Raw genomic sequence first — 20,425 nt, forward strand, 5'->3', positions numbered from 1 at the left:
TTTTGGAGGAATCACCCCCAGCTCACTAAACATAAAAGTCACGAAAGCAGAAATGCAATCGCCTGCGGCCACACCACCTTGAATAAGCCTGATGTCGTCTGATCTCAGAAGCTAAGCAATGTTGGGCTTGGTTAGTACTTGGATTGGAGACCACCTGGGAATATCAAGTGCTGCAGGCATTACATTTTACAATTGAAATGTGTGGAGGACAAAAGGAAATTTTGGAGGAATCACCCCCAGCTCACTAAACATAAAAGTCATGAAAGCAGCAACGCAATCGCCTGCGGCCACACCACCTTGAATAAGCCTGATCTCGTCTGATATCATAAGCTAAGCAATGTTGGGCTTGGTTAGTACTTGGATGGGAGACCACCTGGGAATATCAAGTGCTGCAGGCATTACATTTTACAATTGAAATGTGTGGAGGACAAAAGGAAATTTTGGAGGAATCACCCCCAGCTCACTAAACATAAAAGTCATGAAAGCAGCAACGCAATCGCCTGCGGCCACACCACCTTGAATAAGCCTGATCTCGTCTGATCTCAGAAGCTAAGCAATGTTGGGCTTGGTTAGTACTTGGATGGGAGATCACCTGGGAATATCAAGTGCTGCAGGCATTACATTTTACAATTGAAATGTGTGGAGGACAAAAGGAAATTTTGGAGGAATCACCCCCAGCTCACTAAACATAAAAGTCATGAAAGCAGACATGCAATCGCCTGCGGCCACACCACCTTGAATAAGCCTGATCTCGTCTGATCTCAGAAGCTAAGCAATGTTGGGCTTGGTTAGTACTTGGATGGGAGACCACCTGGGAATATCAATGCTGCAGGCATTACATTTCACAATTGAAATGTGTGGAGGACAAAAGGAAATTTTGGAGGAATCACCCCCAGCTCACTAAACATAAAAGTCATGAAAGCAGAAATGCAATCGCCTGTGGCCACACCACCTTGAATAAGTCTGATCTAAGAAGCTAAGCAATGTTTGGCTTGGTTAGTACTTGGATGGGAGACCACCTGGGAATATCAAGTGCTGCAGGCATTACATTTTTGTAATTACATTTTACAATTGAAATGTGTGGACAAAAGGAAATTTTGGAGGAATCACCCCCAGCTCACTAAACATAAAAGTCATGAAAGCAGAAATGTAGTCGCCTGCGGCCACACCACCTTGAATAAGCCTGATCTCGTCTGATCTCAGAAACTAAGCAATGTTGGGCTTGGTTAGTACTTGGATGGGAGACCACCTGGGAATATCAAGTGCTGCAGGCATTACATTTTACAATTGAAATGTGTGGAGGACAAAAGGAAATTTTGGAGGAATCACCCCCAGCTCACTAAACATAAAAGTCATGAAAGCAGAAATGCAATCGCCTGTGGCCACACCACCTTGAATAAGCCTGATCTCAGAAGCTAAGCTATGTTGGGCTTGGTTAGAACTTGGATGGGAGACCACCTGGGAATATCAAGTGCTGCAGGCATTACATTTTACAATTGAAATGTGTGGAGGACAAAAGGAAATTTTGGAGGAATCACCCCCAGCTCACTAAACATAAAAGTCATGAAAGCAGAAATGCAATCGCCTGCGGCCACACCACCTTGAATAAGCCTGATCTCGTCTGATCTCAGAAGCTAAGCAATGTTGTGCTTGGTTAGTACTTGGATGGCAGACCACCTGGGAATATCAAGTGCTGCAGGCATTACATTTTACAATTGAAATGTGTGGAGGACAAAAGGAAATTTTGGAGGAATCACCCCCAGCTCACTAAACATAAAAGTCATGAAAGCAGAAATGCAATCGCCTGCGGCCACACCACCTTGAATAAGCCTGATCTCGCCTGATCTCGTCTGATCTCAGAAGCTAAGCAATGTTGGGCTTGGTTAGTACTTGGATGGGAGACCACCTGGGAATATCAAGTGCTGCAGGCATTACATTTTACAATTGAAATGTGTGGAGGACAAAAGGAAATTTTGGAGGAATCACCCCCAGCTCACTAAACATAAAAGTCATGAAAGCAGAAATGCAATCGCCTGTGGCCACACCACCTTGAATAAGCCTGATCTCGTCTGATCTCAGAAGCTAAGCAATGTTGGGCTTGGTTAGTATTTGGATGGGAGACCACCTGGGAATATCAAGTGCTGCAGGCATTACATTTTTGTAATTACATTTTACAATTGAAATGTCTGGAGGACAAAAGGAAATTTTGGAGGAATCACCCCCAGCTCACTAAACATAAAAGTCATGAATGCAGAAATGCAATCGCCTGCGGCCACACCACCTTGAATAAGCCTGATCTCGTCTGATCTCAGAAGCTAAGCAATGTTTCGCTTGATTAGTACTTGGATAGGAGACCACCTGGGAATATCAAGTGCTGCAGGCATTACATTTTTGTAATTACATTTTACAATTGAAATGTGTGGAGGACAAAAGGAAATTTTGGAGGAATCACCCCAAGCTCTCTAAACATAAAAGTCATGAAAGCAGAAATGCAATCGCCTGCGGCCACAACACCTTGAATATGTCTGATCTCAGAAGCTAAGCAATGTTGGGCTTGGTTAGTACTTGGATGGGAGACCACCTGGGAATATCAAGTGCTGCAGGCATTACATTTTACAATTGAAATGTGTGGAGGACAAAAGGAAATTTTGGAGGAATCACCCCCAGCTCACTAAACATAAAAGTCATGAAAGCAAAAATGCAATCGCCTACGGCCACACCACCTTGACTAAGCCTGATCTCGTCTGATCTCAGAAGCTAAGCAATGTTGGGCTTGGTTAGTACTTGGATGGGAGACCACCTGGGAATATCAAGTGCTGCAGGCATTACATTTTACAATTGAAATGTGTGGAGGACAAAAGGAAATTTTGGAGGAATCACCCCCAGCTCACTAAACATAAAAGTCATGAAAGCAGAAATGCAATCGCCTGCGGCCACACCACCTTGAATAAGCCTGATCTCGTCTGCTCTCAGAAGCTAAGCAATGTTGGGCTTGGTTAGTATTTGGATGGGAGACCACCTGGGAATATCAAGTGCTGTAGGCATTACATTTTACAATTGAAATGTGTGGAGGACAAAAGGAAATTTTGGAGGAATCACCCCCAGCTCACTAAACATAAAAGTCATGAAAGCAGCAATGCAATCGCCTGCGGCCACACCACCTTGAATAAGCCTGATCTCGTCTGATCTCAGAAGCTAAGCCATGTTGGGCTTGGTTGGTATTTGGATGGGAGACCACCTGGGAATATCAAGTGCTGCAGGCATTACATTTTACAATTGAAATGTGTGGAGGACAAAAGGAAATTTTGGAGGAATCACCCCCAGCTCACTAAACATAAAAGTCATGAAAGCAGAAATGCAATCGCCTGCGGCCACACCACCTTGAATAAGCCAGATCTCGTCTGATCTCGTCTGATCTCAGGAGCTAAGCAATGTTGTGCTTGGTTAGTACTTGGATGGGAGACCACCTGGGAATATCAAGTGCTGCAGGCATTACATTTTTGTAATTACATTTTACAATTGAAATGTGTGGAGGACAAAAGGAAATTTTGGAAGAATCACCCCCAGCTCACTAAACATAAAAGTCATGAAAGCAGAACTGCAATCGCCTGCGGCCACACCACCTTGAATAAGCCTGATCTCGTCTGATCTCAGAAGCTAAGCAATGTTGGTCTTGGTTAGTATTTGGATGGGAGACCACCTGGGAATATCAAGTGCTGCAGGCGTTACATTTTTGTAATTACATTTTACAATTGAAATGTGTTGAGGACAAAAGGAAATGTTGGAGGAATCACCCCCAGCTCTCTAAACATAAAAGTCATGAAAGCAGAAATGCAATCGCCTGTGGCCACACCACCTTGAATAAGCCTGATCTCATCTGATCTCAGAAGCTAAGCAATGTTGGGCTTAGTTAGTACTTGGATGGGAGACCACCTGGGAATATCAAGTGCTGCAGACATTACATTTTACAATTGAAATGTGTGGAGGACAAAAGGAAATTTTGGAGGAATCACCCCCAGCTCACTAAACATAAAAGTCATGAAAGCAGAAACGTCATCGCCTGCGGCCACACCACCTTGAATAAGTCTGATCTCGTCTGATCTCAGAAGCTAAGCAATGTTGGGCTTTGTTAGTACTTGGATGGGAGACCACCTGGGAATATCAAGTGCTGCAGGCATTACATTTTTGCAATTACATTTTACAATTGAAATGTGTGGAGGGCAAAAGGAAATTTTCGAGGAATCACCCCCAGCTCACTAAACATAAAAGTCATGAAAGCAGAAATGCAATCGCCTGCGGCCACCCCACCTTGAATAAGCCTGATCTCGTCTGATCTCAGAAGCTAAGCAATGTTGGGCTTGGTTAGTACTTGGATGGGAGACCACCTGGGAATATCAAGTGCTGCAGGCATTACATTTTACAATTGAAATGTGTGGAGGACAAAAGGAAATTTTGGAGGAATCACCCCCAGCTCACTAAACATAAAAGTCATGAAAGCAGAAATGCAATCGCCTGCGGCCACACCTCCTTGAATAAGTCTGATCTCAGAAGCTAAGCAATGTTGGGCTTGGTTAGTACTTGGATGGGAGACCACCTCGGAATATCAAGTGCTGCAGGCATTACATTTTTGTAATTACATTTTACAATTGAAATGTGTGGAGGACAAAAGGAAATTTCGGAGGAATCACCCCCCGCTCACTAAACATAAAAGTCATGAAAGCAGAACTGCCGTCGCCTGCGGCCACACCACCTTGAATAAGCCTGATCTCGTCTGATCTCAGAAGCTAAGCAATGTTGGGCTTGGTTAGTACTTGGATGGGAGACCACCTGGGAATATCAAGTGCTGCAGGCATTACATTTTATAATTGAAATGTTTGGAGGACAAAAGGAAATTTTGGAGGAATCACCCCCAGCTCACTAAACATAAAAGTCATGAAAGCAGAAATGCAAATGCCTGCGGCCACACCACCTTGAATACGCATGATCTCGCCTGATCTCGTCTGATCTCAGAAGCTAAGCAATGTTGGGCTTGGTTAGTACTTGGATGGGAGACCACCTGGGAATATCAAGTGCTGCAGGCATTACATTTTACAATTGAAATGTGTGGACAAAAGGAAATTTTGGAGGAATCACCCCCAGCTCACTAAACATAAAAGTCATGAAAGCAGAAATGCAATCGCCTGTGGCCACACCACCTTGAATAAGCCTGATCTCGTCTGATCTCAGAAGCTAAGCAATGTTGGGCTTGGTTAGTATTTGGATGGGAGACCACCTGGGAATATCAAGTGCTGCAGGCATTACATTTTTGTAATTACATTTTACAATTGAAATGTCTGGAGGACAAAAGGAAATTTTGGAGGAATCACCCCCAGCTCACTAAACATAAAAGTCATGAATGCAGAAATGCAATCGCCTGCGGCCACACCACCTTGAATAAGCCTGATCTCGTCTGATCTCAGAAGCTAAGCAATGTTTCGCTTGATTAGTACTTGGATAGGAGACCACCTGGGAATATCAAGTGCTGCAGGCATTACATTTTTGTAATTACATTTTACAATTGAAATGTGTGGAGGACAAAAGGAAATTTTGGAGGAATCACCCCAAGCTCACTAAACATAAAAGTCATGAAAGCAGAAATGCAATCGCCTGCGGCCACAACACCTTGAATAAGTCTGATCTCAGAAGCTAAGCAATGTTGGGCTTGGTTAGTACTTGGATGGGAGACCACCTGGGAATATCAAGTGCTGCAGGCATTACATTTTACAATTGAAATGTGTGGAGGACAAAAGGAAATTTTGGAGGAATCACCCCCAGCTCACTAAACATAAAAGTCATGAAAGCAAAAATGCAATCGCCTACGGCCACACCACCTTGACTAAGCCTGATCTCGTCTGATCTCAGAAGCTAAGCAATGTTGGGCTTGGTTAGTACTTGGATGGGAGACCACCTGGGAATATCAAGTGCTGCAGGCATTACATTTTACAATTGAAATGTGTGGAGGACAAAAGGAAATTTTGGAGGAATCACCCCCAGCTCACTAAACATAAAAGTCATGAAAGCAGAAATGCAATCGCCTGCGGCCACACCACCTTGAATAAGCCTGATCTCGTCTGCTCTCAGAAGCTAAGCAATGTTGGGCTTGGTTAGTATTTGGATGGGAGACCACCTGGGAATATCAAGTGCTGTAGGCATTACATTTTACAATTGAAATGTGTGGAGGACAAAAGGAAATTTTGGAGGAATCACCCCCAGCTCACTAAACATAAAAGTCATGAAAGCAGCAATGCAATCGCCTGCGGCCACACCACCTTGAATAAGCCTGATCTCGTCTGATCTCAGAAGCTAAGCCATGTTGGGCTTGGTTGGTATTTGGATGGGAGACCACCTGGGAATATCAAGTGCTGCAGGCATTACATTTTACAATTGAAATGTGTGGAGGACAAAAGGAAATTTTGGAGGAATCACCCCCAGCTCACTAAACATAAAAGTCATGAAAGCAGAAATGCAATCGCCTGCGGCCACACCACCTTGAATCAGCCAGATCTCGTCTGATCTCGTCTGATCTCAGGAGCTAAGCAATGTTGTGCTTGGTTAGTACTTGGATGGGAGACCACCTGGGAATATCAAGTGCTGCAGGCATTACATTTTTGTAATTACATTTTACAATTGAAATGTGTGGAGGACAAAAGGAAATTTTGGAAGAATCACCCCCAGCTCACTAAACATAAAAGTCATGAAAGCAGAACTGCAATCGCCTGCGGCCACACCACCTTGAATAAGCCTGATCTCGTCTGATCTCAGAAGCTAAGCAATGTTGGTCTTGGTTAGTATTTGGATGGGAGACCACCTGGGAATATCAAGTGCTGCAGGCGTTACATTTTTGTAATTACATTTTACAATTGAAATGTGTTGAGGACAAAAGGAAATGTTGGAGGAATCACCCCCAGCTCTCTAAACATAAAAGTCATGAAAGCAGAAATGCAATCGCCTGTGGCCACACCACCTTGAATAAGCCTGATCTCATCTGATCTCAGAAGCTAAGCAATGTTGGGCTTGGTTAGTACTTGGATGGGAGACCACCTGGGAATATCAAGTGCTGCAGACATTACATTTTACAATTGAAATGTGTGGAGGACAAAAGGAAATTTTGGAGGAATCACCCCCAGCTCACTAAACATAAAAGTCATGAAAGCAGAAACGTCATCGCCTGCGGCCACACCTCCTTGAATAAGTCTGATCTCGTCTGATCTCAGAAGCTAAGCAATGTTGGGCTTGGTTAGTACTTGGATGGGAGACCACCTGGGAATATCAAGTGCTGCAGGCATTACATTTTTGCAATTACATTTTACAATTGAAATGTGTGGAGGGCAAAAGGAAATTTTCGAGGAATCACCCCCAGCTCACTAAACATAAAAGTCATGAAAGCAGAAATGCAATCGCCTGCGGCCACACCACCTTGAATAAGCCTGATCTCGTCTGATCTCAGAAGCTAAGCAATGTTGGGCTTGGTTAGTACTTGGATGGGAGACCACCTGGGAATATCAAGTGCTGCAGGCATTACATTTTACAATTGAAATGTGTGGAGGACAAAAGGAAATTTTGGAGGAATCACCCCCAGCTCACTAAACATAAAAGTCATGAAAGCAGAAATGCAATCGCCTGCGGCCACACCTCCTTGAATAAGTCTGATCTCAGAAGCTAAGCAATGTTGGGCTTGGTTAGTACTTGGATGGGAGACCACCTCGGAATATCAAGTGCTGCAGGCATTACATTTTTGTAATTACATTTTACAATTGAAATGTGTGGAGGACAAAAGGAAATTTTGGAGGAATCACCCCCCGCTCACTAAACATAAAAGTCATGAAAGCAGAACTGCCGTCGCCTGCGGCCACACCACCTTGAATAAGCCTGATCTCGTCTGATCTCAGAAGCTAAGCAATGTTGGGCTTGGTTAGTACTTGGATGGGAGACCACCTGGGAATATCAAGTGCTGCAGGCATTACATTTTATAATTGAAATGTTTGGAGGACAAAAGGAAATTTTGGAGGAATCACCCCCAGCTCCCTAAACATAAAAGTCATGAAAGCAGAAATGCAAATGCCTGCGGCCACACCACCTTGAATACGCATGATCTCGCCTGATCTCGTCTGATCTCAGAAGCTAAGCAATGTTGGGCTTGGTTAGTACTTGGATGGGAGACCACCTGGGAATATCAAGTGCTGCAGGCATTACATTTTACAATTGAAATGTGTGGACAAAAGGAAATTTTGGAGGAATCACCCCCAGCTCACTAAACATAAAAGTCATGAAAGCAGAAACGCAATCGCCTGCGGCCACACCACCTTGAATAAGCCTGATCTCGTCTGATCTCAGAAGCTAAGCAAAGTTGGGCTTGGTTAGTACTTGGATGGGAGACCACATGGGAATATCAAGTAATGCAGGCATTACATTTTTGTAATTACATTTTACAATTGAAATGTGTGGAGGACAAAAGGAAATTTTGGAGGAATCACCCCCAGCTCACTAAACATAAAAGTCATGAAAGCAGAAATGCAATCGCCTGCGGCCACACCACCTTGAATAAGTCTGATCTCAGAAGCTAAGCAATGTTGGGCTTGGTTAGCACTTGGATGGGAGAGCACCTGGGAATATCAAGTGCTGCAGGCATTACATTTTTGTAATTACATTTTACAATTGAAATGTGTGGAGGACAAAAGGAAATTTTGGAGGAATCACCCCCAGCTCACTAAACATAAAAGTCATGAAAGCAGAAATGCAATCGCCTGCAGCCACACCACCTTGAATAAGCCTGATCTCGTCTGATCTCAGCAGCTAAGCAATGTTGGGCTTGGTTAGTACTTGGATGGGAGACCACCTGGGAATATCAAGTGCTGCAGGCATTACATTTTACTATTGAAATGTGTGGAGGACAAAAGGAAATTTTGGAGGAATCACCCCCAGCTCACTAAACATAAAAGTCATGAAAGCAGAACTGCAATCGCCTGCGGCCACACCACCTTGAATAAGCCTGATCTCGTCTGATCTCAGAAGCTAAGCAATGTTGGGCTTGGTTAGTACTTGGATGGGAGACCACCTGGGAATATCAAGTGCTGCAGGCATTACATTTTTGTAATTACATATTACAATTGAAATGTTTGGAGGACAAAAGGAAATTTTGGAGGAATCACCCCCAGCTCACTAAACATAAAAGTCATGAAAGCAGAAATGCAATCGCCTGCGGCCACACCACCTTGAATTAGCCTGATCTCGTCTGATCTCAGAAGCTAAGCAATTTTGGGCTTGGTTAGTACTTGGATGGGAGACCACCTGGGAATATCAAGTGCTGCAGGCATTACATTTTACAATTGAAATGTGTGGAGGACAAAAGGAAATTTTGGAGGAATCACCCCCAGCTCACTAAACATAAAAGTCATGAAAGCAGTAACGCAATTGCCTGCGGCCACACCACCTTGAATAAGCCTGATCTCGTCTGATCTCAGAAGCTAAGCAATGTTGGGCTTGGTTAGTACTTGGATGGGAGACCACCTGGGAATATCAAGTGCTGCAGGCATTACATTTTTGTAATTACATTTTACAATTGAAATGTGTGGAGGACAAAAGGACATTTTGGAGGAATCACCCCCAGCTCACTAAACATAAAAGTCATGAAAGCAGAAACACAATCGCCAGCGGCCACACCACCTTGAATAAGCCTGCTCTTGTCTGATCTCAGAAGCTAAGCAATGTTGGGCTTGGTTAGTATTTGGATGGGAGACCGCCTGGGAATATCAAGTGCTGCAGGCATTACATTTTACAATTGAAATGCGTGGAGGACAAAAGGAAATTTTGGAGGAATCACCCCCAGCTCACTAAACATAAAAGTCATGAAAGCAGAAATGCAATCACCTGTGGCCACACCACCTTGAATAAGCCTGATCTCGTCTGATCTCAGAAGCTAAGCAATGTTGGGCTTGGTTAGTACTTGGATGGGAGACCACCTGGCAATATCAAGTGCTGCAGGCATTACATTTTTGTAATTACATTTTACAATTGAAATGTGTGGACGACAAAAGGAAATATTGGAGGAATCACCCCCAGCTCACTAAACATAAAAGTCATGAAAGCAGAATTGCAGTCGCCTGCGTCCACACCACCTTGAATAAGCCTGATCTCATCTGATCTCAGAAGCTAAGCAATGTTGGGCTTGGTTAGTACTTGGATGGGAGACCACCTGTACGGTGTACATTTTAGGACATCCTCAGACCTTACCCCTCCTCAAATCAATCCTCACCCCTCCTCGATTCAATCGTCAGATATCAGACCTCACCCCTCCTCGAGTCAATCGTCACCCCTCCACGAGTCAATCGTCTGACCTCCTCGAGTCAATCGTCAGACCTCCTCGAGTCAATCGTCAGACCTCCTCGAGTCAATCGTCACCCCTCCTCGAGTCAATCGTCAGACCACTTCAAGCCATACTATCCCCTCCCCTTTTTACGGTTACTGGAATAGCTGGACAGAAGTTTAGCAGTGCAGTTTTACTTGCTCGAGAGACCGGTGAGTACTAGAACAATTTAAAAAAAAAAAAAAAAAAATACACAAATTAAATAGACCCATATTAATATACGTACACAAACGTACCTTAATAGGACAGCGTGAGTTAGTGCAGTTCAATGTGTTGTACGTTAATTTGAAAATACCTTAAAGAAACTACGTATATTTTTTTCACATTTTTTAAATAACTTTTATAATATAGGTTGCTGGTGTTTTGCAGTGTTGAAAATCAGACGATGGAAAACCAGAACCGTATCCTTTAAATGAAAACATACACCAATAACTCCTATTTTTCTAAGTAACATGCACACTTACCGTTTTATTTGCTTTATTTTAATTTCAAAAGTTGTTTATGAGTTAATGTAAATATTCGTGAAAAGAATGTGTTAATAAGTAAGCTAAAGATAATTGAATGTCCGAATTACTGAATTGATAGTAGCTAGCTACATATAAAGTAATATAATAAAATACAATAAAAACATTAGATTTGGTTGCAATTATGTTATTTTCGAATAATTCAAAATTACATTTACATTAACCTCATAAAATAAAGTGTATTCGATTTATTTAAATTACAGCAACCTTCACTATCACCGTACTTCAGATCAACTAATCCTGAAACTCTTTAATGATGGGTACACCCAAAAAGAGATCGTGAGAATGCTTGAAGCCCATGGTCTCAAAATGTCGTAAGTATATTTATATTTCTTATCTTACTTTTGTGCATAATATATAAATTAACTCTTTTATATATTTGAGTTATCAACAAGGTTTTTGAAAGGACATTTATACTACAAACAAAGATTAACACTTAAGTTTGTGATCGGTCATATGATTTGTATCAACACACGTTTATTTATATACAGTTTACCATCTCATTTTGATATAACAGGTTAGTGAAAATACAGTATGTTTGTTTTAAGTAAATACAGTTAATACTACAGTGCAAACTTTCACCTACCACTAATCAATAATCATTCACCTTCAACAAAAAAAATAATAAAATGTAATCTTTAATATTTCAACACTCCCCCTAAGGTTAATATGTCAATTACAATCTTCTTCTGTTTCACCTATGTAATTAATGCCAACCTTAAGTTATGTTTACTGTTTTAAGTGAAAGGCATCTGAGAAGAATTCTTAAAGCACTGGGATTGAGGCGAAGAAGTGATCACAGACCACTGCATGCAATACGTCAGGCTATAGAGGTATTCAATAGATTTCCTAGCTATCCCTTTGTAATAAAAACAACCTTTAAACTGTGATTTACCAAACAAATTATTTTAATTGTATGTGTGTGTGTGTATATATATATATATATATATAGTGTGAATCTTGGGAAGGCCTTCATCCAGCAGTGGCTTGAAAAAGGCTGAAGATGATGATGATGATATATAATGTAATTTCACTCTATATTCCAGAATGAACTTAAACATTGGTCACCAGCCAAAGGTATTCGAGCAATGTACAGGAGAATAAGGGACGGAAAGGGTCTCCGGCCTTGCTACAGGTATATATCATTTTCTGTACATTAATAGATAGCTCCCTGATAAATACTTACGTTGGGATCTTTTTGTTATTTTTCCTTTTGACACCTTTGTTTCATAAGGTATTTTTCTTAGTTTGTTTTTTTTACACATAATGGTACTTATTCAATTATGTCTCAAAAGAGTTTGATTTCTTTGCTTTAGATAGAATTATAATTAATGAAGAATGAAGCAAACATTATGAAACACACACAGACACACATATATACACATACATATATGCGCGCCATATATGTACATACATTGCCCTAACAAAATATTTGATGGTACGAAATATTAGAGTAATAGCGGGTAGGACTACCTCCAGCTGCAATTACAGCTGTCAGGGGTATTCTCTAATATGTCGTAGTCTCTAATATTTAGTTAGGGCACTGTATAATGTATATAAATAACCTTATTTTTATAGAGATGATGTCCATGAATTCATGAGAGAGCTGGGTGGTAGCGGTCTTGTGAGACGTCGTGCAGGGAGAAAAAGAATAGAAAGGAGGAATTACTTTAGTCACAGACCCAATGACAGCTGGCATATAGATGGTAAGTACTGAGTATCATATTGTAAGTAGGGTATATAACAAAGAAGCTTAAAGAACATTGAATCAATTTTTTTTGTATTCATGTTGCAGGAAATGATAAACTAAGGTTTTATGGAATTTGGATTCACATTAGCATTGATGGGTATGTGAAAATAATAAATATACATGTAGATCAAAGACAGAAGTGCTTTGACAATGAGTACAACAAAATCAGCTTTAAAACGCATGCTGTAAAATAACTTTTTTCATTTTGTTGTCTCTATATGATTTTCTATCTCTACCTTTATTTAAACATTAATGTAACCACTTATATTTTTTAAATCTTTGATAAAAATCTTTTGTATGTATCCATCCATGCATCTATCTATAATCTATCAATCTATCTTTATGTAACTTACGTTTTTTTAACTCTTTATACAAATAGGTTTTCTCGGTATCTGATCTGGATTAAAGCAGGAACCTCAAACCGTAAACAGAACTTTATTGCAAGATATTTTCTGGATGCAGTTTCAGCGTTAAATGGTTTGTATTACATTAAGGCCTAATAGCTTCATAAAAGACAGACAATAAGCTCATTTGCTGATCACAGATAAATGTAATCTTATTTGTGTGGCTGTTCTTTCATTAATTATGAAAACGTGTATGATAAAAGAAACAAACACCAAAATAACATGTTAAAAATATAAATTATTTTGATTAAAGGAAAAAAAATATTGAAAGGTGTAACATACAGCATAAGGGTTAAAAATGTCCAACATTGTAGTTCTTAGCAATACCTTCTTTATATAACTTTTAAAATGCTTTAACTTGTTTTGAAGGCTGCCCCGGGCTCATGAGAGCAGACAGGAGGGCAGGAGAACACCACAGTGGCACTCATGCAGATGGCATTCAGATACCGACATGAAGATTCATTATCAGGTGCAAACAGCTTTCGATTTGGAAAGTCTGTTCATAATCAGGCAAGTTTTTTTTTTTTTTTTGAGAATACAAATTTAAGAAAAAAAATTACAAATAGAAGGGAAAATACAATTAAGAAGATAGAAAAAAATACAATTAAGAAGATAGAAAAAAATACAATTAAGATAGAAATGTTTTTGTTTGCAACATGTTGTTGCTTCAAAGTCATAATTTGTAATTTAGTTTATATTCACTATTGACTAGATCAAATACAGGTACAGGTTGTCCAACTGTATAAACTGTAAAACAAATGATGCATTTTAAAGAGCTGTATTGAGGGCACGCTCACAGGAAAGCTTAGAGAGCGGCATTTGAAAGACCCCAACCTCGTGTTTCTATAGATACACAGCATGTAGGGTTGTCTTTTACAATGCCTGAGTAAAAAGGCTTCAAACATGAACCCGTCGGCGTGTTCAATAACATGGGGGCGGCCCTAATAGTGTTAAACCTTTTCATACAGAGGGCTGAGTGCTTCAAATGGCAGAACCATTTTGAGGTACACATTTCAATTGTATAATGTATTATACCATGTTTTATTCAAGGGCCCTAATACATGGTACTTGTAAGAGTATATTTTGTTATTTTACTAGTTGTTTTAATGCGTTAGTCATACATTACCAGCTGTCCTGTCCCCCATCCCCATTTTTTTAGTAAGAAACTGTCTTTGCATAAATGCAAAATCAGATTTATTGTTATTACTATTAATATTATCAACAAGTTTTATGGCACTTTATTTTTTTAAATAGGCCATGGTGCTGTCTGAGATACTTGATCTGCAAAATCCAATTCATATCTAAGTATTTTCTTTGTTTAATATTCTTGCCTTATTTTGAAAATTACAAATGTAATGTTTAAATGCCTCACACTGAACGTTGACAAAAAAATAAATATATCGTGACAGCAACCAGCTTTTGCAATTTTAGATCTTTCCATGACCAATTTAGGGATATATATATAAAGGTAATGGTATGTGAAAACATTTTAAAGTGTATATTTTATTAATAACTACCTTTAACAGCCATTGCTTGCTGTTTTCCTACCTTTCTCTGATCCAAAATGAACTGACTGTAGAACAAAAGGAATGGAACCGACACAAAATCAGGAAACAGAATAATGCTGCAGGTCCCTTTGGGAAACCAGAGGTCTTGTACATTGCACCACCCACAGGTACTTTTTAGATGCATTGTATATACCGTAGTAAATATTGTTGTAGTTTTAAACAATAAAGAATATAATTTAACATTGAATTAATTGTTATGGTTGTAATAAGAAACAATCTGTGGTTGAAGTTAGAACTGTCTTAAAAATGATATAATGCTACGTAAACATAAGCAGGAAAAAAGAATGCTTCAAATTACTTAGAAAGTGATTGTTTATGTGTTTACTGCAGATTACCATTAACTTTATTATTTGGAAATTGGGAACACTACCATTAAATGCCATTCACATTGTTTTTTTTTTCTCTAGGCACAACAAACATGCTGTGTTCTGTTGATGATGACCTTCTCACGTATGCTGATCGATTCACATGCACTGAAGAAGAGCCGTTGTCTGTTGCGAATGCTGCATTTAGGCAGATTTGTGAGTCAGTGCTTGAGCATGCAAACTACCATGGGCGTTCAACAGTTGAAGAAGCCACAGCTTCTTATATGTTGTTGAGCACAAGAATAGTGTTGGCTGTAGAAAACTTAAATAGAGCAGCTCCATTAACATTTTCTGAAGCATGTGCATGCTATGACAGACTTGCCCTGGAGGGATGGAATTAATGTTAAGCATTATGTCCAGCCAATGTAAGCCATTCATACCTGACTTTTTTTTTTTTAAATTAAGCTCGTGAACAGACCATTTGTTTCATAAATGGTTCACTTTTCTCTACTGCACAAACTACAACTTCTTCGCTCTGTATTGACTTTGAAAGGTGCTTTAAGACAACTGTGTAAGACCGGCAGCTGTATAAATGAATGTCCTCCGAGATTGTGAGCTCCCACTATTTCTAGTAAATAAAGAAAACATCACAAGTCATTTCCCTTGTTCAACAGATTCATTTATTTTTGTATAAGATAACTTGTATTCCGCGTTTTACAATTTTTGTTGGATGTAAGTAAATACTTCCAGAACAAAATACAGCTTGATTAAATATTCCATATTCCATATGCATTTCAAATTCTGTTCAAATTATTTGCAAAAGTTTTATTAAAAAAAACACAAATTTCTTAAACAACTCAAGAATCCTTAATGTTTAAAACTTTTTTCTTTCATTATCCTGTAGATTAAAGAGAAAGTATCAGGGTTGCTACAGCTGTTAACACACCTGCAACTTTAACCTTCATTGTTAACATTCTGACAAGAATTATGTAGTGAGGAGCATGAACAAAAAAACCCCACTAAAAGTAAGTTACCATTGTTTTCATAGGTAATGCAGAATGTAAAGGGACCGTTATCAAATTACCACTTAAAACCATAACGTTGCTCTAAATTGATGATGTCTAAACCCTTAAAGATTTGAACAACCTCAGAAACAGGAGGTCGAAGATCAGAACTGTAGTTCAGACAGGGGCAAACAATTGTTTTCTGGGGAGAGTTAAGGCTAGATAGGCCATGGGGCACGGCCTCTGTCAAAAGCAGCCTACTAAGCTCTCTGCAGTTGTTTACATTCCACGGATAACAGCCAGTAAAGAGCTCTAGGAACGTTGCACCCAAAGACCACACATCAGATTTCACGCTTGGCTGCATGAAGTTGATCATGCATTCAGGCGCCATGTACAGGGCTGTTCCACCCTGAGGACCTGCTACCTGTGCAACAGTTCTGCTTCCAAGTCTTAGAGACACCGAATCTCGAACATTAGCAAGCCCCCAGTCTGTAAGAAGTGCCTTCTTTGAACGTTGCTCTACCTACAAAACATATGTACAGCATGTCAGAAGTTAAGGTTACATTACTACTGAACTGTTAGATAATCTGGGTTAATACACGCACATTATTTAAAAGGTGCAAAGATGTGTTAAGTCTAACTTTACAAGTAAAACATGTATACAAAAAATAAATAGGCACATAAATAGTTAGCGAGAATCATAATCAATATTTTAAAGGTGTATACCGTTTATTTATTGAATATATTGCACCTTTTTATGCTGAATCAATACACTAGTAGTCCAGCCTTTTGGGATGGTGCTCACCATGAAATGGTAGTCGGCAAATTATATATGTAACAATTTTACCAGGGCAAAATTTCAAAATGGGACCCATCTCTCATTATTATCTTTTTCAGCAGATGTGATACTGACAGTGCCTACTGACGTTTTATTATACATTTTTAATATTTGCTATTAAATCAATAAACACTAGCCAGAATATTTGCTGGTTTGATATCCTGATGTATTATATTCTTTGAATGAATGTACTCAACAGCAAGAGCTACTTCCAGTCCAATGTAGCATTGCTCTTCTTCATTCAACTGAAGGGGAAAAATAAAACATCATGAATACTTTTCTTGCATTATAGTATAGTACCTATAACATGTAGAGGGAGTTCAAGATTAAATTAATATAAATTGTGTCAGATAAAAATTAGGGTTGCTGAGAACTGTATGATAAAATATCTTGAAATTGGCATCATCTCCATGAAGCACTTTCTCTAAACTTGCTCCATGGATGTATTCATTTGCAATGAGAATTAGAAACAGCCATCACCCTGGCTATGTGAGGATGGGAAAGCCTTCTGTAAGAGAAAAATTAAACCCACCAGACAAAAGTTGAACTTGCATGTTGTCAGAGTAAAAAAATAAATAAAAATAAAATAGGAATCATAAGATGCAGACCCCACCTCCTTGCCTGCCACATTGATTTCTGGCATGACCTTGAAGTTTCTAGGATCATATCCTGTGTAGTGATTCTTTCATGGTGAGTCCATATATACAAAATGGAACGGTCTGGATCTACGGTCTAATTTTAAGATACTGGGCCATCAGAAGAGTTAATTTGCCCTACAATCTAACATGTGGAAGTGGTTTCTATGACATTACTACAATAGATATCGTCACCACAAATTAATCTGTTGTTCCCTAGCACACCAACCATCCCACCAAATTCAAATCAAATCCATTAAATGGTTTGAGCTATTTTGTTTACTAATACTAATAACTTAATACTACATCCTACAGTCTCCTGTAGGCAGGGTAAAAATAATTAAACAAAGCCTTATGAGAAAAGAAATAGGAGGCCATACTCACGTGCAGACGAGAATCTCATGTGTTATGTCATTCAGAGATCCTTGAATGGGGATTTTTTTAATGGCAGCAACTGTCCCCTGGTAGGATCCCCTGTACACAGTTCCAAAGTTACCACTACCAATCACATAGTCTTCATAGACTTTAATTTGCTCTTCACCTACATAGGGAAGCCTAGGCATGTAAACTGAAAGACAAAAATCAAGAACGGTTTCTCAGATCAAAGTTAATTTGCTTCAGTTACAAGATATCTTACTTAAACTGATCACCAATTATGCTTCTAAAACAATAAAAGGTAAAAGGAATACTTTAGGTCAGGGGTGCCCAATCCTGGTCCTGGAGGGCCGATGTCCCTCCTGGCTTTTGTTGCAACTGTGCTCTAAATTACTTAATTGGACCAATCAAGCCCTTATTAGAAGCTTAATTGGTCCAATTAATCAATTTAGTGTACAGTTTGAACAACAATCAGGAGGGCATCGGCTTTCCAGGACCCTGCTTTAGGTAATGGATCATACTTAATGTTTAAGTAATTGATGTATGTTACAATACATACAATTAAAATCTCTGGAAGATTTACTGTACATACGAGAATTAATATCCAGTTCTGTTGCACTGCTGGAAGGTTGAGGCTGTAGCATCTGGTTGGGTACTGCAGAAGCAGCTTCAGCTCCCTTTGGTCGATCAGGAGCAATCTGGTGGTTTAATAAAGACAAATTAAATGTTACAATACGAGAAAGGTATCTAGAAACAAGAAAGTCAAACACACAGACTACTCTATAGTCAAGTCTTATTGCTTTCAAAGAAGTAGCATACATTTGATTTTTTTTAAACAACTCTATTGCAGTAGATTAACTTTCTGGATGAAACTGAAATCGTAATGTGATATTACAGGAAGATTCAGAAATGCAGATATGCAAGATAAATTACATGAAGCTCAGTTTTAATAAGATTTTTTTTTTAAAAAGATGTATTTATTAGTAGATCATGTTTAATTTCAAATATATTGCTACCATTGAACATACCTCACAGAGACTTTCAGAAAACGTCAGATCTTCTGAAATAATAAATTAAAACAATTAAGTCTGGACAAAAGAAATGCATATATATATTAGACACACACACACTATATTCAATGTAGTACAAAGTGTCTTACCAAATTGGACGTCTTCACAATCCACAACCTATAAATGAAATGTTCGTAAAAGAAAATATCCATGATTATGAGAATAAAGATGTAAATTTCATGTTTCTGGTAAATTACTAAAAGATCAATATCCACTGCTGGCACTATTCAGGAATGGAATAATTGTTGTCTTGATACAATGATTAAAATGTGTGTTTTGAAGAAATGCAATACTTGCCTCTTCCACATAGTTTGTTTTGCGGTTCCTTTTTTGTTCTGCAATATACCAGTAAATAAATCTGTCACACCACATTCAACTAATACATAAAAGTACATTATTTAGTGGGGGGGGGGGGGGGGGGGGCGGGGGAGTTTGTTTATTTGTTTTTTTACCTGCAATTGAGTGTTCCAAACCGCTAACTTCTTCCTAGAATAAAGAATGAAAATTATATTGGACCAAAATATTAAATGTATCCTAATGTGATTATGCTCACCACATCATAATGTATTCACAAAGGTAGATAGTAATGTCAATGCTTGAAGATCATTTTCGAATAAATGCATAAATGTTACGATGACAGCTTTGTAGTGCTGACGATGGACTATTCTGTAGTCCTGTCAGGTCTTGTATCAGGGATGCACAACTCCAGTCCTGGAGAGCCACAGTGTTTTTAGATTTGCATTCCAACTGAACGCTACTACCTAATTCATCTTATCATTGGCTTGACAAACTGAAAACTTTTTCCCGATTCATAAATTATTGGTTTAAACAAACTTATAAAATCTACTCTGGGGCCAAGATTGGACACCCATGTCTCATAAACAACAGTACCAAAATATCTTTACTGTCTTCCCTACCATTTCTTCAGTCTCATAGCTCTCCCTGCTCTGGTCACTGTCTGCCTCTTCAGAAATAACAATTGACGACATATGAATGTATAGGTGTGGATTTGGTTTGTATATCGAAGATAGGCACATATGTAATATACAAATTGGACAAACTACTGAGACCACATGCACATTTTAGTATAATGAATTTAGAAGAATTAACAAGCGCAATTACTTGTTTTCTGTTAATTATAAAGTTTAGGTACCTATGGGTCTGTGTCCAATGTAGAAGGTTTTTATCCAGACATCCTTAATCTCACTAAGGCTTGCATGTTCCTTTTCAAAATCCTCTATAGGCCACCGAGTACCATCCGCATGGCAAAGAGTGAATGTTCCTTCTTTCATTTGTGGATTATTCCACAAGGCTTCTTTAGCCATTAGAATGATGCCGTTGTACCCATCAGTCTCTTGCATCAGAAGTCTGGGAGGCTCTTCTTCCATGATGACCTTGATGTACTTTCCCCCTTGGTTTTTTGTTCGTTCTTTCCACTCCATAGGTCTAACCCTAACCTTTAGTACTTTTCTTTCTTCCTTTTTTAAAGGATATTGTTTCTGTTTTATTGGTAGACTTTTGCTGTGTAGTGCCTTTTTCATTTCTGCAAA

At 39.1% G+C, this 20,425-nt stretch overlaps 1 long non-coding RNA gene, 17 other non-coding genes and 26 pseudogenes across 19 annotated transcripts; 43 read left to right on the top strand and 1 right to left on the bottom strand.

Annotated features, from left to right (window-relative positions):
• Positions 1–60: 60 nt before the first annotated feature.
• LOC131714238 (5S ribosomal RNA) lies at positions 61–179 on the top strand (annotated as a pseudogene).
• Positions 180–279: 100 nt separating this feature from the next.
• LOC131713633 (5S ribosomal RNA) lies at positions 280–398 on the top strand (annotated as a pseudogene).
• A 100-nt stretch (positions 399–498) lies between these two features.
• LOC131711044 (5S ribosomal RNA) lies at positions 499–617 on the top strand. The gene has a single exon (XR_009312926.1). It is a non-coding gene; the product is annotated as a 5S ribosomal RNA (ribosomal RNA).
• Positions 618–717: 100 nt separating this feature from the next.
• On the top strand, positions 718–835 carry LOC131713812 (5S ribosomal RNA; annotated as a pseudogene).
• Positions 836–1,155: 320 nt separating this feature from the next.
• LOC131709759 (5S ribosomal RNA) lies at positions 1,156–1,274 on the top strand. Its single transcript, XR_009311622.1, has one exon. It is a non-coding gene; the product is annotated as a 5S ribosomal RNA (ribosomal RNA).
• A 100-nt stretch (positions 1,275–1,374) lies between these two features.
• On the top strand, positions 1,375–1,483 carry LOC131716515 (5S ribosomal RNA; annotated as a pseudogene).
• Positions 1,484–1,583: 100 nt separating this feature from the next.
• LOC131713708 (5S ribosomal RNA) lies at positions 1,584–1,702 on the top strand (annotated as a pseudogene).
• A 100-nt stretch (positions 1,703–1,802) lies between these two features.
• On the top strand, positions 1,803–1,931 carry LOC131713310 (5S ribosomal RNA; annotated as a pseudogene).
• Positions 1,932–2,031: 100 nt separating this feature from the next.
• On the top strand, positions 2,032–2,150 carry LOC131712216 (5S ribosomal RNA). Its single transcript, XR_009314109.1, has one exon. It is a non-coding gene; the product is annotated as a 5S ribosomal RNA (ribosomal RNA).
• A 114-nt stretch (positions 2,151–2,264) lies between these two features.
• Positions 2,265–2,383, top strand: LOC131714285 (5S ribosomal RNA; annotated as a pseudogene).
• Positions 2,384–2,497: 114 nt separating this feature from the next.
• Positions 2,498–2,606, top strand: LOC131716280 (5S ribosomal RNA; annotated as a pseudogene).
• A 100-nt stretch (positions 2,607–2,706) lies between these two features.
• On the top strand, positions 2,707–2,825 carry LOC131713145 (5S ribosomal RNA). The gene has a single exon (XR_009315030.1). It is a non-coding gene; the product is annotated as a 5S ribosomal RNA (ribosomal RNA).
• Positions 2,826–2,925: 100 nt separating this feature from the next.
• LOC131713837 (5S ribosomal RNA) lies at positions 2,926–3,044 on the top strand (annotated as a pseudogene).
• Positions 3,045–3,144: 100 nt separating this feature from the next.
• Positions 3,145–3,263, top strand: LOC131713797 (5S ribosomal RNA; annotated as a pseudogene).
• A 100-nt stretch (positions 3,264–3,363) lies between these two features.
• Positions 3,364–3,492, top strand: LOC131715696 (5S ribosomal RNA; annotated as a pseudogene).
• A 114-nt stretch (positions 3,493–3,606) lies between these two features.
• LOC131713368 (5S ribosomal RNA) lies at positions 3,607–3,725 on the top strand (annotated as a pseudogene).
• Positions 3,726–3,839: 114 nt separating this feature from the next.
• Positions 3,840–3,958, top strand: LOC131713205 (5S ribosomal RNA; annotated as a pseudogene).
• A 100-nt stretch (positions 3,959–4,058) lies between these two features.
• LOC131713576 (5S ribosomal RNA) lies at positions 4,059–4,177 on the top strand (annotated as a pseudogene).
• A 114-nt stretch (positions 4,178–4,291) lies between these two features.
• LOC131711195 (5S ribosomal RNA) lies at positions 4,292–4,410 on the top strand. Its single transcript, XR_009313078.1, has one exon. It is a non-coding gene; the product is annotated as a 5S ribosomal RNA (ribosomal RNA).
• Positions 4,411–4,510: 100 nt separating this feature from the next.
• Positions 4,511–4,619, top strand: LOC131716330 (5S ribosomal RNA; annotated as a pseudogene).
• A 114-nt stretch (positions 4,620–4,733) lies between these two features.
• LOC131715286 (5S ribosomal RNA) lies at positions 4,734–4,852 on the top strand. Its single transcript, XR_009315307.1, has one exon. It is a non-coding gene; the product is annotated as a 5S ribosomal RNA (ribosomal RNA).
• A 100-nt stretch (positions 4,853–4,952) lies between these two features.
• Positions 4,953–5,081, top strand: LOC131712725 (5S ribosomal RNA; annotated as a pseudogene).
• Positions 5,082–5,178: 97 nt separating this feature from the next.
• Positions 5,179–5,297, top strand: LOC131712217 (5S ribosomal RNA). The gene has a single exon (XR_009314110.1). It is a non-coding gene; the product is annotated as a 5S ribosomal RNA (ribosomal RNA).
• A 114-nt stretch (positions 5,298–5,411) lies between these two features.
• LOC131714286 (5S ribosomal RNA) lies at positions 5,412–5,530 on the top strand (annotated as a pseudogene).
• A 114-nt stretch (positions 5,531–5,644) lies between these two features.
• LOC131716437 (5S ribosomal RNA) lies at positions 5,645–5,753 on the top strand (annotated as a pseudogene).
• A 100-nt stretch (positions 5,754–5,853) lies between these two features.
• LOC131713146 (5S ribosomal RNA) lies at positions 5,854–5,972 on the top strand. Its single transcript, XR_009315031.1, has one exon. It is a non-coding gene; the product is annotated as a 5S ribosomal RNA (ribosomal RNA).
• Positions 5,973–6,072: 100 nt separating this feature from the next.
• LOC131713838 (5S ribosomal RNA) lies at positions 6,073–6,191 on the top strand (annotated as a pseudogene).
• A 100-nt stretch (positions 6,192–6,291) lies between these two features.
• On the top strand, positions 6,292–6,410 carry LOC131713798 (5S ribosomal RNA; annotated as a pseudogene).
• A 100-nt stretch (positions 6,411–6,510) lies between these two features.
• LOC131715872 (5S ribosomal RNA) lies at positions 6,511–6,639 on the top strand (annotated as a pseudogene).
• Positions 6,640–6,753: 114 nt separating this feature from the next.
• On the top strand, positions 6,754–6,872 carry LOC131713369 (5S ribosomal RNA; annotated as a pseudogene).
• A 114-nt stretch (positions 6,873–6,986) lies between these two features.
• Positions 6,987–7,105, top strand: LOC131711324 (5S ribosomal RNA). Its single transcript, XR_009313208.1, has one exon. It is a non-coding gene; the product is annotated as a 5S ribosomal RNA (ribosomal RNA).
• Positions 7,106–7,205: 100 nt separating this feature from the next.
• Positions 7,206–7,324, top strand: LOC131711978 (5S ribosomal RNA). The gene has a single exon (XR_009313867.1). It is a non-coding gene; the product is annotated as a 5S ribosomal RNA (ribosomal RNA).
• A 114-nt stretch (positions 7,325–7,438) lies between these two features.
• On the top strand, positions 7,439–7,557 carry LOC131715297 (5S ribosomal RNA). The gene has a single exon (XR_009315308.1). It is a non-coding gene; the product is annotated as a 5S ribosomal RNA (ribosomal RNA).
• Positions 7,558–7,657: 100 nt separating this feature from the next.
• On the top strand, positions 7,658–7,766 carry LOC131716331 (5S ribosomal RNA; annotated as a pseudogene).
• Positions 7,767–7,880: 114 nt separating this feature from the next.
• Positions 7,881–7,999, top strand: LOC131715308 (5S ribosomal RNA). Its single transcript, XR_009315309.1, has one exon. It is a non-coding gene; the product is annotated as a 5S ribosomal RNA (ribosomal RNA).
• A 100-nt stretch (positions 8,000–8,099) lies between these two features.
• Positions 8,100–8,228, top strand: LOC131712726 (5S ribosomal RNA; annotated as a pseudogene).
• Positions 8,229–8,325: 97 nt separating this feature from the next.
• On the top strand, positions 8,326–8,444 carry LOC131713201 (5S ribosomal RNA). Its single transcript, XR_009315085.1, has one exon. It is a non-coding gene; the product is annotated as a 5S ribosomal RNA (ribosomal RNA).
• A 337-nt stretch (positions 8,445–8,781) lies between these two features.
• Positions 8,782–8,900, top strand: LOC131710404 (5S ribosomal RNA). Its single transcript, XR_009312276.1, has one exon. It is a non-coding gene; the product is annotated as a 5S ribosomal RNA (ribosomal RNA).
• Positions 8,901–9,000: 100 nt separating this feature from the next.
• Positions 9,001–9,119, top strand: LOC131715319 (5S ribosomal RNA). The gene has a single exon (XR_009315310.1). It is a non-coding gene; the product is annotated as a 5S ribosomal RNA (ribosomal RNA).
• A 114-nt stretch (positions 9,120–9,233) lies between these two features.
• On the top strand, positions 9,234–9,352 carry LOC131712950 (5S ribosomal RNA). The gene has a single exon (XR_009314838.1). It is a non-coding gene; the product is annotated as a 5S ribosomal RNA (ribosomal RNA).
• Positions 9,353–9,452: 100 nt separating this feature from the next.
• LOC131715330 (5S ribosomal RNA) lies at positions 9,453–9,571 on the top strand. The gene has a single exon (XR_009315311.1). It is a non-coding gene; the product is annotated as a 5S ribosomal RNA (ribosomal RNA).
• Positions 9,572–9,685: 114 nt separating this feature from the next.
• LOC131714396 (5S ribosomal RNA) lies at positions 9,686–9,804 on the top strand (annotated as a pseudogene).
• A 100-nt stretch (positions 9,805–9,904) lies between these two features.
• Positions 9,905–10,023, top strand: LOC131713931 (5S ribosomal RNA; annotated as a pseudogene).
• A 7,242-nt stretch (positions 10,024–17,265) lies between these two features.
• On the bottom strand, positions 17,266–19,057 carry LOC131709731 (uncharacterized). 2 transcript variants are annotated; one of them, XR_009311599.1, is made up of 5 exons: positions 18,965–19,057; positions 18,834–18,865; positions 18,398–18,503; positions 17,815–17,998; positions 17,266–17,303 (listed from the first exon to the last, which is right to left on the bottom strand). It is a non-coding gene; the product is annotated as an uncharacterized LOC131709731 (long non-coding RNA). The 2 variants fall into 2 exon arrangements; XR_009311598.1 differs by lacking the exon at positions 17,266–17,303 and having other exon boundaries at positions 17,709–17,998.
• Positions 19,058–20,425: the final 1,368 nt, after the last annotated feature.

Source organism: Acipenser ruthenus, chromosome 44 (assembly GCF_902713425.1).
Source record: "Acipenser ruthenus chromosome 44, fAciRut3.2 maternal haplotype, whole genome shotgun sequence".
Taxonomy (NCBI): domain Eukaryota; kingdom Metazoa; phylum Chordata; class Actinopteri; order Acipenseriformes; family Acipenseridae; genus Acipenser; species Acipenser ruthenus.